This window comes from Martes martes (genome assembly GCF_963455335.1).
Source record: "Martes martes genome assembly, chromosome: 13".
Classification (NCBI taxonomy): Eukaryota; Metazoa; Chordata; class Mammalia; order Carnivora; family Mustelidae; genus Martes; species Martes martes.
The window spans coordinates 21,502,426-21,518,841 of record NC_137901.1 but is presented as its reverse complement, the minus strand read 5'-3'; the positions used below and the strand labels follow the sequence as shown (position 1 = coordinate 21,518,841).

At 34.1% G+C, this 16,416-nt stretch overlaps 1 protein-coding gene across 1 annotated transcript in view; it reads left to right on the top strand.

Moving 5' to 3' along the window:
• The window catches only part of DCC (DCC netrin 1 receptor), a gene marked incomplete at both ends in the record, with an annotated part of 1,141,350 nt that overhangs the window by 964,447 nt on the left and 160,487 nt on the right, over window positions 1-16,416 (top strand). The window lies entirely within an intron of this gene.

The window sequence follows — 16,416 nt, the reverse complement described above, 5'->3', positions numbered from 1 at the left end:
CCCCTGCTTGTGCTATTTCTCTCTGACAAATAAATAAATAAAATATATTTTTTTTAAGAATTAAAATTAAAAAAGAAAAACTGAGACCAAGGAAAAGTGGCTAAAAGTAGAAACACACATGTATCTGGTGCCAGATGACTGTCTAAATCACTGACAACGAAATCCTCTTATTCCTTCACTGGTAGACCTGAAGGCATCCAAGTTCTTGCAAGGTGAAAATGCTACGTCCCTTCCATTTGCTCTCCCTTTTGCTCTCTCTCTTTCCCTTATTTTTATTCTTGCCCCAGTTCTTTCAGCGTCCCTTCTGGCTTTTCCTACCTTCTTCTTTGAGCGCCTCCTTCCATTTTTCTCCTTCCTGAGCTTTTGTTTCTCTAAGTAATTGACCATCACTCATGATTTTCATAGATTCCGTTTTATAAAGTAATTAATGTGGCAGGAAAACAAGCAAAAAATGCCATTTCCACAATAACGGTTATTCCTACTGGCACATTAAAGAATATTCATAGGAAACTTACTAAGTATTGGGCACTGTGCTTAGCTCTGGGAATATAATAGTGGATAAAGTCATGATCTCCTTGTGGAGCTTAGAACATAGCAAAGAGAAACAGACATTACAGGTGAAGCTTTAGGAAATTGCCATTTCCTGGTTGAATATTGGTAGTATCTGATCTGTCAACATAGAATGAATAGATAGATTGATAGGCAAATAGACATAGAGGTTTGCTTTTAAACCAAGACTGGAAGGGTGAACAGGAGTTTGCTATGCAAAAGCATACATTACAGACTGAGGGAGGAAATGTGGAGGGCAAGGTGAATGCAGGTTTGAAATTAAGACAGACCATGACAGTATTCAAGACCTGAAAAAAAAAAAAGACCATCAGGACTGAAACACAGAGATGACATGTGTTGAGGTTTGTAAAATAACAGATTCTAAATCTTGCAAGAACAAATGAAGGATTTTGGACTTTATCCTTAGAATGTCATTAACGCAATAATGTGGTTTATCCTAAGCAAGTCATTAAAGGATTTTTTTTAAAAAGTGACTTAATTTTAAATGCATTTTGAAGAGATTACCCTGGTAGAAGCATAGATAATTGTATTAGATTAGACAGCCATGGGCCATCTTAGGACAAGCTTAGAGGTAATGTCAGATTTTATGGAAAAGTAACTTGGGACTTAGCAGATGTTATTTAACTTGTCTTAGGTATTATAAATCGAAAAGTTGTAGAGCTACACAAAGTCACACTTCATAAAGCTTATATCCTTCACTAATAGATTAGGGAACATTCATGTATTTGTTTATTCAACATATATTTCTTTTTGAAGGTCTATATATATCAGGCATTATTTTAGATACCAAGGGTAAAGCAATAAATAAGATCCCTATTCTCAAGGAGTATAAGTGTTATTGAGATAGAGATGGGTAGTGATGAATGCTATGAAGAAAAATAAAGCATCATAGAGGGAATAGAACGATTAAGGAGTACTGTTTTACGTAGGGTATTGAGAAGATCTCTCTGATTGGGTAAAATATCAGCACAGACCTTAAGGCAGTGAAAGAGGCAGCTGCATGAATAGGTCAGGCAAGAGCCCTCCAAGCAGAATAACAAGAATAAACATCCTGAAGTTATAGCCCAGTTGCTGGTGAAAGTTATTAGAGACCATGGTGGCTTGGGTCTAAAGTCATGAGGATATGCTCTGTCTTATTCAAGAGTAAAGACAAGATAAGCTACACAAATACCTTATTTTTCTATTTGTTTAAGAAATAACTCTTAAAGTTTATATACTGGTATTTATCCTCTCATTTACCTTTATGAGGTATATATTATTGACTTAATTTTAAAGGAAAGTAACGTAAGCTAAGAAAATTTAACTAATTAAGTCAAGTAACTAAGCTAGTAATTGTGGATCTGAAACTCAGGACCAGGTTTTTCATGTCCAGTGTCTAATACAGATTATCTGAGCAAAGCCTCCACGAATCCTCCAGAATTGACCCAGTGACAATAAAAGACAGTGATTCAAGGCAGAAGATTCTAAGAAATGAGGTCATATCATTTACCCAAACCTAGGGGACTATATCTCTTACTGGAAGGAGTGAAAATAAATGGAACAGAGGTGCCGAAGGTCCTATAAAATATCTAGGATGAATGGGGCTCTCCACTTGACTTATGAGCTCCTTCTCCTCACTCCAAATGACTCACAGTCTAGTGGAATCAAAATGTAAAATCACAGCCCCTGGGATGGCACAAACATTCTATTTAACTGAATGCTTTTCGTATCTATGCAATCTTAATATAATCCAATCCATACATCTATTTTAATCAAGAATCTCTATGCTGTGTTCATGAATAAAATCTTAATAAATGTTGCTTAATTGGATTTGCTTGAAAGTTTCTATACTCTTGGCTTAATAATGTCCCTCTTCTGCATGCAACCTTCTTGGTTACTTTTTTCTTTCTTGAGTATTGATGCAGTTATTATGAAATATAATTAAGAACCCATCATGTGCCCAATTATGGGAAGTACAAACATGAAAGAGAGAAGAACAGTTCTCTTGAGAGATAAACAGATAATGGCTGTACTGATTGAAAAGACTTCATGAAAAGAAATAGTACTTAAACTAAAAACTTCAGGAAAAAGAGGTTGACTAAGGTTACAAGGAAGAATGTGTAGGACAGCATAGTAAATATTCTTCAGAAAGAATGCCTTTAGGGGCACCTGGGTGGCTCAGTGGGTTAAAGCCTCTGCCTTAGGCTCAGGTCATGATCTCAGGGTTCTGGGATCGAGCCCCGCATTGGGCTCTCTGCTCGGCGGGGAGACTGCTTCCTCCTCTCTCTCTGCCTGCCTCTCTGCCTACTTGTGATCTCTGTCTGTCAAATAAATAAATAAATGAAATCTTTAAAAAAAAAAAAAAAAGAATGCCTTTAGGAAAATTATTTCTGCCACAATTAATTTAAAATGTGCCCTCACTCATCCAAGTGTTACTCATTTGCCAGTCAATTATCTTAACACATTGTAACACATTTCAAATAATGCCTCCTTTCTCATTCTTTCACTTCTTTATTTGGATTGTAATTGTTGATGCAGCTCTTGTCCTTATCCATAATGTACACATTAGCAATCTAAAAAGGCAAATAAAAAATTAATAGAAGAAAACTAGTAGAGTCGATGCTTCTTGTACATAATACTGTTATGGACTATGACTTGAAATTGTTCACTCTTTTTTTAAAGATTTTCTTATTTGAGAGAAAGAGTGTGAGAGGAGAGAGAGCACAAATTCGAGGAGCAGAGGGAGAGGGAGAGAAATAGTCTCAAGGAGACTCGGTCCTGAGCACAGAGCCTGCCTCAGCGCTTGATCTGAGGAGCCTGAGATCATGACCTGAGCCAAAACCAAGAGTCAGTTGCTTAAATGACTACTCCATCCCTGTGCCCTGAAATTATTCACTCTTAAAACATAATGGGGGGCACCTGGGTGGCTCAGTTGGTTAAGCGGTTGCCTTCGCCTCAGGTCGTGATCCTGGAGTCACAGGATCGAGTCCCACATCGGGCTCCCTGCTCGCCAGGGAGTCTGCTTCTCCCACTCACCTCCTCCTCTCATGCTCTCTCTCTCTCTCTTTCTAAAAAATAAATAAGAAAAATATTTTTTAAAAACCATGATGGAAACAGCCATTTTGGGGCATATAATTATATGAATGTGGAAAAGATATGTTTTACTAACTTTGAAAAACAAAGTGTCTTATTGGCTGTAAGAAATTAGTAAGTCCACATATATTTGGCCCATATTTATTGGCCCATAACCTCTTTTCATGGAGCTACTCCCCTAGACCGATTTCAGTTTTTCTTCCTTCCTCTTGTTTTTCTTACTTTGAATGCATAATTCGAATATTAAAAAGTGTTAACCTTCATAGGCATCGATGTTTGGACAAATGAACAATCTCAGGATTGGTTCTGAGTAGCTTCAAAGAATACACAGCCTGATAGCTTGTTGTATTTCCATATATAAATACACATATAAATACATACATATATAAGTACATACATATATATATGATCAGTATACATTTTTACATATATATATTTTTTTAATTTAAGGGAGGTTTCTTTATTCATCTCATTTTAATTTACTCATATAAGTGTTTAAATCATAAGATATAAGTGACTTCTCCTAAAACTTTCATGGCTAATGTAGAAAAGTTTTGAGTCCTAAAGTCAGAAATTTCCATATAGAATTGCTCTGATTTGCCTGAAATTATACCTAAGGGGGAAGCAGCCATTTTGAAAACCAGCTGGAACGGGAGGCATTCTTTGCAGTAGCCAAAGAAACCTCTCCTGGGAGGGAACTGCAGTGTTTGTCCTCCCTTGGTGCATTTTGTGTTCCATAACTTTTCCCTCTTGCTTTTGAGTCTCCTGGTGAACTCCAAGGGACTGATCTACTCATTACAGTGGTAATGAGCCCTGCAAGTCACTAAGGAGAAGCAGTAGGACGTACAGATAGTTAAAAGCAATCCTCTCTCCTTCTGTGCATTCTCTGCTTGGCTTAAGCAGTGTCAAGATCAACTGTGACTTGGAGAAATACTCCAATTCCTTATGGATTGCCCTTTTAATTAGGATGTTTTGTTAAAGTAATTACAGAGCCAAACCTCACCGTTCAAGGCTTCCTGAAAGCATGTTTGCTTATTGTTACCAACAGCTGGAAAGCTTTAAAATATTTATTTTGTGCCTCAAAATTTTGACTTAAGAAAACAAGATCATTAGAATTCCCCAAAGTTCTTATGTAAATGTCTTGCATAAGGATATGAGAGAATGTGTGATGAAGATCAGCAAGGTACCCTCCAGGAAGTTGAGCTTTGGGATCAGTTTGTGTTGCTTTCCCCCCCCTAATTTTGAAATGAACAGGTAGAAATTGTGATATGCCATCAGTAGAGCTGTAATTTAAAATTAAACTTCTATCCTAAAATGGAGGAGGTTGGCCAGCAAAAATTAGCAATGCAGAGAGATTCCTGAAAATGCAACTAAGTGGTAATAGCAAAAACTGTGACCTTAGGACCAGGCTCTAGTTTCCTGCCCTCAGGAAAGAGATAATTAGTCCTATTAGCCTGATTGAGTAAGGATAAAATGGGATTACTGCAAATTCACTTCACTTGATAAGTCAACCACGAAAAAATTCCTGTGTTTTAGAACCTGCATGGTATATGATATTGCCAAGAACGTGCCTCTGAGAAGGAACACGTGAAAGTTTATTTTCAGAATAATAAAATCTAAAATGATGATGATGTAGGTGAGGTGTTGGGGTTCAGAGCCAACAGCCAAGAAAGAATTCTGGAGACATCTTCCATGCAAAAATGTGGTTTTATTACAACATGGGGACAGGACCCGTGGGCAGAAAGAGCTGTACTTGGGTCATGAGGAGTGCCTCATTATATACTTTCAAGTTGAGAAAGGGTTAGGGATAGTGAAAGTCTCTAATGAATTTGGAAGCAAGGTTTCCAAGACCTTGAGAGGAGCAGCTATTATTAGAAAAGGGTCATTTATTACTGTTTAGTAAAAACTCAGTCATGAGACCCTTCAGATGTATATCAGTGAGTCATATGCTAGGGGGTGATTGCCCACATGTATCTTGGGGGGTAGAGATAAAGGAAGTTTCCAAAGGAATTTATATGTTAACATGGACTTACAGGATCCTGTGGGTCAGGCTGAGATGACTTTTGCCATTAACAAATTATTAACATCGAGGCATCTGAGTTCCCAGAGGAATGTCACTCTGCCCGTTTTAAGGACTTGTCAGTGGGCTGTAGGTAGTAAGGAAATATAATTTTTCTTTTTGCCTTTGTTTCCCATATCAATGAGACCACCCTGAAAGAAAGAACACTACCTATTAAAATTGCCCTCCTCATTCAAAAACTAGAGTAGGAAAAGTGGAAAATCCCTGGGCAGAAGAATGAGAAATGGGAAAAACAAGTTTTGGCTAATTTGAATAAATTGAAGAAGAGAAAAAAAAAAAAGATAGAAGGAGAGGAAAATGGAAGGAAAGATGGAAGGAAGGCTGGTGAAACATTTATGTGTGAGTTACAAAAGGCTGAGACATAGCTTCCCTCCCCAAAATGCCCTTGTCCTAATCCCTGGAATCTGTGCATCTGTTATTTTACATGGCAAAGGAGATTTTGCAGATGTTATTAAATTAAGAGTGCTTGTATTGAAGTAAAAGTTAGCATAAAATAATATGAACCAGTCAGTTTGTGTTTTATTTTAGTTTCATATTGGCCAAAGGTTTTGAGGTTAAAAGGTATGAAAACAATAAGAACTAAGCTTGGAATAGAAAAGTAAGTCAAAGGAAGGGAAAAATAATATTATATAGAAATGAGAGGCTCAAAAATCTGGAATTTCACAGAGTCTGAACATTTATTGAAAGCTTCATTTTTTTCAGGAATCAGACATATGTTCTATGATGATGGTCTTACTTAATAGATACCTGAAGAAATAAGCCAAGGACCAGAACTGTTGATGATTTGATGGGAGACAAACACCATGGCAAATTGCATATCTACCCAAAAATTGCTTTCAAAAAATATTTTAAAATATGTATTTTCTAAACTATTGGAAAGTAAAATAAGTATCATGTTATATAGCAAAGTATAGAAAATGAAGTTATTAGAAAGGAAAAACAGAAAACACTTTTAGATAAGAGAAATTCTAAAATTGAAAAAACTGAATAAACTTTCCTTTGTAAAAGAGACTTTTAGTTCTGCTAAAAACAAAATAAAACTATGTATTTTCAAAACAAAGGAAGAATATTAGAGAAATGAAAATTGGTCAAAGAATTAACAAACTGATAGGATTCTAGTGTAATGATAATACATACAAATACAGATGCGTACATACTCACATACACAGACATGCATGCACACATACATATGTGCATGAGTGTATACACATGTACACAAATACATTTCATAAACATATGCACAAAGCATACATACACATGTGCACACATACATAGACACAGACATGCATACATATGTGTGCACACATACATATAGCACATTGTGTACATATGTAGACACGTGCATATGCATATATCAACACACATACATGCATATACAGTACATACACATATACACATATAAACATGCATGCATGAAATGGATAAATAATTTTATTGAAAACTACAAATAAAGATACAAGTTATGAAACTTTAAATCTCAAACATGTAACACTTAAAGTATGCAAACAATATGTTTTCCAAAAAAATTCAAAAGATCAAAGCAGATCTGAGAAAGAATCCTTTTAAATGCTTGGAAGAGCATAAAAATGCACACAGAAAAAATAAAAGAGAACTTAAAAGATAAAGCATGGACTGAGAAAATTTAGCAAGCTTCAATCACAATTTGAAAAGAAAATAAGCAATGGAGGAGAAATATTTTTTAAAGAGATAAGTGAGAGTTTTCCAGAATTGATGAAATACATGGATTATCAGATTCAGAAAGAATGCTTTACCTTTGATACATTGTATAATACCGAAGATAAAGACAAAAGAAGGGCTTAACATGCCATGGGGAGAGATTACTTATTTAGGGACTACAATTAGATTGATGAAGACTCCCCAATAGCAACAATTAAGGCAGAAAACAATGAAATATCTTCAAAGTGCTGATTAAAAAAATTACTATCATTAAAGAATTGTATATTCAACTAAATAATTATTCAAGGAGAGGAGACACATAAAAACCCTTTAAAAAAAGGAAAATAGACTTTGCCACCACTATCTTCTTTGAATGTACTTTAAAAAAAAAGGTAGAAAGAGAAAGAAAATAACCATAGTGACTATTAGAGAAAGTGGATAAAAAATAATATAATATATGGGTATATCTGAACAAATATGATTATCTAAAACAAAAATTATATTTTTGGAGAGTTTAAAAAGTTGATGAATATGAGGTGGTAAGGAAGGAGATTGTGGAGGTTAAACAGCTTTGAAGTTGTTTTTATGATGTTCTTGTGAAAAGTAAAGACATAACTTTAGACTACAAGATATATGTGATCTCAAAATTGAAAATATTACAATCAGAAGAATATAGAGTATATTATTTCTTATCTGGTAGAGAAGAGAAAAAAATAATAGCGGGATGGGCTCTTCAGCCTATACAAATGAAATTAAAAAAACAAAAATAATTTGTTTCAAACAAACAGAAAATGAAAAGTGCATAATAAAATCATATAAATAAGTTTTAATATAGTAGTAATAATAAATGCAAGTGTATTAAACTCACCAGTTCAAGAATAGATTACTAAATAGAATTTTGAAAACATCCAGATCTATAGCATTTATAATTGGCAACATTTACAAATATTAAGATATTAAAAAAGTTGAAAATAGATGGAGAAAAATAGTCATCCTAACAGAAAACAAGTGTAGGTTTTTCTTTGGTAATTTTCTTAAGGCCAGAAACTTCTTTAGGAGTAAAGAGTTGCTACATAATGAGAATAGGACTGACTTATTAAAAAATAATGTAAATTGTTGAAGAAATATCTATTACTTATAAATATATGGCTTTTATAACATAAATTTATACTATTTAAGCAAATCTTGACAGGTCTTTATAGAAAAATTTGCAAACCCACCGTAACATTTGAGTACACATTCATCATTATAGAAGCAGTAAATGTATACAATTATAGGTAGAAAATACAGACAACAAATCAACACAAGTCTCACCATCCAAAGATTATCAGATTACCACACTTAACACCCTAATGCATATCTTTAATTTCTATCTTTATACACACATGTAAATATACATACATACATAAAATATTTATATATTATAATGAAAAAATATAGATATAACTTAAATGAGAACATATGATACTTAACTGTTCTGCAAACTTCTGTTTTCAATTATTTTCATTTTTATTTTTACAGATTATGATTTTATCTGAGAACTTGATCATATTCCAATTTCTTCAATGGACCCCAAAAAACTTTCTTTACAAATAATTTGTATAAACTAGAATTGAATCTAGGATCACACACTGTATATAGTTTTTTTGTTAATTTTTATTTTTTTCTTTTCAACTTTTATTTAAATTCTAACTAAGTAACATATAGTGCAATATTGGTTTCTGAAGTAAAATTCAGTGGTTCTTCACTTACATAAAACACCCAGCACTCATCATAATAAGTGCCCTCCTTGATACTCATCATCCATCTAGCCATCCCCTACCCACATCCCTCCATCAACCCTCAGTTTGTTCTCTATCATTAAAAGTCTCTTATGGTTTGTTTCCTTCTTTTTTTCCCCTTCTCATATATTCATTTATTTTGTTTCTTAAATTCCACATATGAGTGAAATCATATGTTATTTGTCTTTGTCTAACTTATTTTGCTTAGCATAATACACTCTAGCTCCATCCACATCATTGCAAATGGCAAGATTTTATTCTTTTTGATGGCCGAGTATATTCTATTGTACATATATACCTCATCTTCTTTATCAATTCATCAGTTGATGGACATTTGGATTCTTTCCATAATTTGGCTATTGTATTTGTATCCCCTCAGGCTCTTAATCAACCACAATTCCTTTTTTCCTACTTGGATTTATTGAAAAGACTGGCTTTTGTCCTCTAATTTCAACAGCCTAATTATTTGTTTTTGTCTAATTATTTCTTGTGGTTTTATTTAACTTGTTCCTCTAGTTTCTATAGGTTTGAAAACTGGAACTTACACATAAAGACCAATGTTAATGGATTTTATACATCTCTCTCAGAGTTGGAAAAAAATTAAAAAAGAAGGAATTCTGCTGATTTACCTCTCACAATTAAAGTACTCACACCGTTAGAGAGTCACATATTTTTTTCCCTAAGCATCCAAAGAATATTTAGTGCTTGGCTTTAAGAAAGTGGATATTAAAATTCTTGGATAATATTAAATACATTCATTGATCACAATGTAATTAAACTGTCAATAATAATATGATATCCAATACATTTAGAAATATAAAAGCATATTTCCAAATAACTTATTGGTCTAAAAGAAATCATATTATTTCTTGAATATAACTTTTAGCACCTAACACCTAAACAACCTTGTTTACTTAAATACCTACTAGATTAAAAAATACTAGGGAAAGTTATAAAAAGTGGATTTTTTTTTATTTTCAAATTTTTTTCCTTGGCTATTATTTGGTAAAATTCTTGGTGAAAGTCAATGGCATGGCATTAAAATACATTCAAGTTAAAGATATCAATTTGAGGGTAAGGAATTTACCTGTATATAACTTGAATGTATTTAAAATACATTCAAGTTAAAGATATCAATTTGAGGGTTTACTCCAGTGAGCTCACAAATGTAGTCACCTGGTGATAAAACATGTTCATATGTGATTTTATGCACAGAGGAATGTAGGTGTAGATGGCATGTCATGAAAAAGGATTTCTTTCACATGGGCTTTTGATAGGAGCCATCCATGATATTCTGGGTTACTGGTTGACAAAAAGACTTGCGAATGAGATGAGCTATTGATATAGCAGCCAATCCATCATGAAATTGAAGAATCCAGCCCCCTATTCTCATTCAAGTAGAATTCATCTTACCTATAAGGAGTGTTGTAGGCAAAGCCAAACTGTGTTTTGAAACCAATTTAAAAACTGCTTTAGTTCTTGGGCAAGTAGTTGTTCAAAGTCTCAGAGTTCCACTATATAAAGGATGACACAAATTATTTAGACTTGGATAAATGTTCAAAGAAGTTTCAAGCCCTTTCCTTAGCCATAGCAGAGTTTTTAATATCCTCATGAAATGTTTGACCCCTTTATGACTTCCTTGGCTTTTTCTAAGTGTAATGTAATGGATAAGTCTGTGGGCTCTGAAGTCCTAATAACTAGGTTTGAATTCTGCTCCATTCACTATATTATCGTGCACAAGTAATTTAAATTCCTTAATACCTATTTTTCTCATCTGTAAATAGGGTATAACAACAGTATCCATCTCAACAGATCTGTGTGAGAATTAACTGTGATAATGGCAAGAAAGCACTCAGCAATGTGTCTGATACTTATTAAGCACTCAACAAATGTTTATTGTTGTTGCTGGTTTTCATAGATTAGATCTCAGTGGTATGAAATACTAATACCACTTGTCCTGTTATGAAGCCTCTTCTTGTTCATATTGATAAAACTCTAATGTCTGCATTAGGGGAATAGGTATATTCTCTTTTGATATAAAAGCAAGGCAAACCTCCAGGGTGTCTTAAAAGCCCACCATTTAATTAAAGGGGCATTGTCATACAATTATATCAATATATACAGGAAGGCATTTTGTAAAATTAAGCAGTCATTATCAATTTTTTAAAAACTCATGTTAATATCGAATATAAGGAAACTCTTGAAATGTTACTGTTTTATAAAAACTAAAAGCAAGCATTCTGCTAAATAATAAAATACTAAATACATTGTCTTTAAGACCCAAACAAACCAGAGATGTTTCCTACTATTTCTGTTATTTGACAAAGTGTAGAGATTTTCGTGAGAAAAACACACACATACACACACACACACACACACACACACACAAGTTACAAACCTGTAACATTTTATTACAGGAGGAAAGAAATGTTTTTTTTATAAACAGTGTGATAGCATATTTGGAAATTCTAAGATATAACTGTAGTATGATACAGCTATATTCTAAGATATAGCTGTATCATACTGACAATATTTAGTTCAAACATTAAAAAGAAATGCATTTATATGGCAACCTAAAGTATAATCTCAAAGACTAAATTTAACAAACTGAATAAAAATTTTTATGAAGAAAATAAATTTGTTAAAAGATACAAAATAAGACATGAATAAATAGAAATATATTTTTGATGCAAAATGTTACCATTATGTAAATACTAGTTATTCCCAAATTAATGATTAATACACTTCCAATCAGAATGAATATCATATGTTAAGAATAAATGTAAAAGAATTCCGAGAAAATTTGAAAAGTAGAATAAACATTAACATTTACAATAAAGCCTGATTTAAAATCAATACAATACTGTCTGGCATAGAATTAGACAAGTTAGATCAGTGTAACAGAATATATAGGATGGAATTATTTCTTGCTATATTTGAGAAATAAACTTTAAAATGAAGTTGGCATCTCAACCAGCAGATTATTCAATAAATGGTGTTGAGACTATTCCCAGTACTTCTGGTAGAACATAAAGTTTTCCTTCTCCTACATCAAACTAGTTGACAGTGGTTGATACTAATGATGGAACTGAAAACAAAAGAGAGCTAAGTTATCACTTCTTATATAAATCAAAAGTAGAAAGGTCAAGGATAGTTTTAAAGAGTTTTTTTGTTTTATTTTTTATTTTGGTATCTTCAAGTATAATAACGATGGAGGGCTCAAACACCCATCATTTTGTGCAATTGGAAGTTTTGAGATGAGATGATCTCTCAAGGTATCATTCCTACTATAAAAGATTGTGTTCTCCCTCCTGTGTTCTTCACATTGGGAGTGGTACCCATATCCACCAGTCATCCAAGTCAGCAGATTCCCTGTCCTCAACTCCTCCATTATTGTTCCCTATCCATATATCCAAAACCTGTCATTTCTACTTCCCTAACAGACTTGGACTCCATCCCCTCCTCTCCACTCCCACCATTCTATTTTATGTCACGCTGTGATCTTTTGTCACCTGAAAATAGCCTCCCCCTGGTCTTCTGACACCAGTTAGGGTGTCTCTCTAGACTCTGTCATGCCGCCAGTCTGATTTTTCATAACCAGATCTGATGATGTCATTTCTTTATTCAAATTCTTCCTGATGTGGTCCAACCCTTAGCCTCAAGTCAGACATTCCATCACATCTTTGCATATGTATGCATCTCTCCAGATGCACTCCATTATATCTCATACCTTGACACTTAATGTTTCCTTTGCCAGAGTTCCTTTCACATGATTTCACATCTACTTGTCCTTCAAAACCCACTGGATGTTTTACTTCTAGGAAGATTTTCCTATCTGGATTAGATGTCTTTCCTCTAAGCCTGCTCTTTTGGGCATGTCATGAGCATCGACCCCACTCTTCTCAGCAGACTGGAAGCAAAGATCAAGCCTTATTTGATTTGAGATTCTGACACGGTGCCTTAGGCCACATAGTAGATGCTCAATTAATATTGAATAAATGGGTCAATATTTAAGCATTCATAGCCAGGTATTAGTAATGTTAAACTCATACAATTTATATAGTTTGATTCTCTATTGATGTCCATTCTTACAGTCAAAAAATATGAGAGCTAGAAACATCATTTGTTCTATTTGGTATATTTTTATTTAAATGTAAAAAATGCATTACCTTTTTCTCAAGTAGAATGTTAAAATGAAAACTCAAGTTTTCGAGAGAGCAGCTTGGCATCAGATTTTAGAGATACTAAGGTTCTTGTTTGTTTGTTTTTAGAGTAAATTAGTCTACAGTTTTGAGAGAGTATGGTTTTAATCCAGTTAGAGGAAAATGAGCCTGAAAAATTCATGGAAATACATCCTTTGGCAAGGACTGAGAACTTACTCCCCATGCCCTGTTAAAGAATAGGATTTATTATTTGAATGGCTCCAAATCTGGAGATTATTCAGTATGAGGGAGCTGATGAAAGTCATGATGGTAGGAAGACATAAGATTATAAGAATATTCTTGGGGTGCCTGGGTGGCTCAGTGGGTTAAAGCCTCTGCCTTCGGCTCAGGTCGGAATCCCAGGGTCCTGGGATAGAGCCCCACATGGGCTCTCTGCTCAGCAGGGAGCCTGCCTCCTCCTCTCTCTCTGCCTGTCTCTCTGCCTACCTGTGATCTCTGTCTGTCAAATAAATAAATAAAATCTTTAAAAAAAAAAAAGATTATAATGAGATTCTATGATTTTTGAAGTTGGTGTCCCTGAACTCTAAATTAAGAAAATAAATCTCCCAGATATTCATAGGCTCTGATCCCACAGTGCTCTTAGAAAGCCATATCAAAGGTGTCACCTCTAACTACCAAGCTTTGGTTTTCTCACTGAAGAACTCAGGAGTTTGTAAATAAAGTTGAACTTCATTGTGTTTTTTTTCCTGTATTCTGTATTTCCTGTATTTGACACGCCAACCTCCTCCCTAGACAGGCATCTTAACTTTCTGTTGGTATTTTTCACATCAAGAACTCAACAGATGGAGGCCATTTTTCCCAACATTGGTAGAAAAAAGAACAGTTTGAGGTGGATGGAACTGTTTTGTCCCACAACGGGAGTGGTGGATGCATGACTCCACTTGTATACCACTGAGTGTATTCGCTGCATATAAATTTTTAAAATAAAATTTTAAAGTTAATACTGAAAAGATGGTAGGAGTAAAGCGTAAATAAATAATATAAATATATATAAATAATAACATATATTTTATTATATATTTATTTTATGTTTATATAGAAGATATTTTATATTTTATGTTTACATATAAAATATATATATCTTTATATATAATGTTTTATATATGAAATACGTATAGATTTTAAATTTTATATTTATATATAAAATATTCTATATTATATATATTATATAAATATATATAATAAATAAATAAAACAAAATAAAAAGATATAGTTCAGTGGTAAATAGAAGTGATTGTTCACCATAATAACTAAACAAATATTATTCAAAGTTTACAGACATTAGTGGCTTAAGGAAGCTGATGTACTTTTGTGAGAATAGACCCTACCAACAGAAATGAATGTATTCGTATGTATCCGAATACTCTGGAAAGATAGAATATGGTTCTATCAATTGCCTTATGTAATTCTCTGTAAAGAAATATAGGCTATTAGGGACTGGAACAAAACTAGCAAAATGACCCATAAAATGCAGCACACTAAATCGAAAACAGATATGTGAGTATTTGTCAAAAGTACCAGCTGCCTGACGCCGTGTGGCAGAGCTGTCCACAGCAGAAGGTATGCGGCAGCAATCACTTTCATTAGCAGGAGCCAGCAGACACAAATCTTTCTGGTCACTAGGAGAAAACAACTTTAATAACTGTATTTTCATCTTGTTCATTTCTCTGTTATTTCCTTTTTTCTTAAAATTCTTATTTTGAGAGAGCTATATAAAATTTTGGTAATGTTATAGTTAATGACAGTCATATGTAATAACAGTTATATTATACCTTATAGGAAGTGTAGACATTGTTCACATATTTTGGAGCACTTTGTGCCAGGAACTGTTTCAGGTACAGGAGTTACAGAGAATTTATGGAAGGAGATGAGGCAAAGAATAATGAGATATTCACATTAAATAGGAAGCAAAATTAATGGCAATAAATTCTAAGAGGGGTGGATAAGACGGGTGATTATTAGATTAAAGATTAGGGAAAGATTGCAATTTTAATTATGGTAGCCAGGAAGGCTGAAGTTGGAAATTAAACAGCAGAAACCAGAAGATAAAGGAGGAAGGCATATCTGAGTGAAAGCTTCCCAGGAAGAGGGTACAGCAAATACACATGCCCTGAGGCCAAAGCATACGGGCCTGTTTGAGGAACAGCAAAGTGTCCAGTTCGTAGTAGATGGCTGGGGTAAGATGAGCAAAGGGGAAATTGGTTGGAGATGAAGATAGCGAACTAAGGGGGCATGGGGTAGGTCATACATGAACTTTTAGGTCATGGTAAAGATCTTGACCTTACAGTATGCTATGGAAAGGCCTAAAGGAGTTTGGAGTGGTGTTATTTATTTGACATTATCTTATTTGTATTTTATTTGCATTCATGCTCACACTATATCTATATTCATACACATTTATTCTCAATACCATCTGTTATGTTGATGGCTTTCACATCTGTATAACTGACCATGGCCTTTCACTAAAACCCCAGACTTACATACCCACGTACGTCCCTGAGATCTCCACAGATGTGACAAATAGGCATCACAAATTTAACATGACCCAAGAACTTTCTTGTTTTTCTTCATCTCAGTAGGTCATCCCCAGTTGCCCAAGCCGAAGATCTGTGAGTCCTCATTGAGTCTCTTCTTTTCCACACCATTCACATCCAGTTTATACCTCTGTTGATTTCACCTCCCAAATGTCCCAAATGTGCACACTACATTTCCACAATGGTCACCCAGACAAGTATAAAACATATTTAGGGTTTCCTAATTTTTCAAAATTGTTTTAAAATGCGCATAACATAAAAGTAACCATCTTAACTAGTTTTAAGTATACAGTTCAGTGTCTTTTTTTTTTTAATTTTTTCTTTGCAGCGTAATAGTATTCATTGTTTTTGCACCACACCCAGTGCTCCATGCAATCCGTGCCCTCCCTAATACCCACCACCTGGTTCCCCCAACCTCCCACCCCCCCCGCCCCTTCAAAACCCTCAGAGTCCATAGTCTCTCATGGTTCACCTCCCCT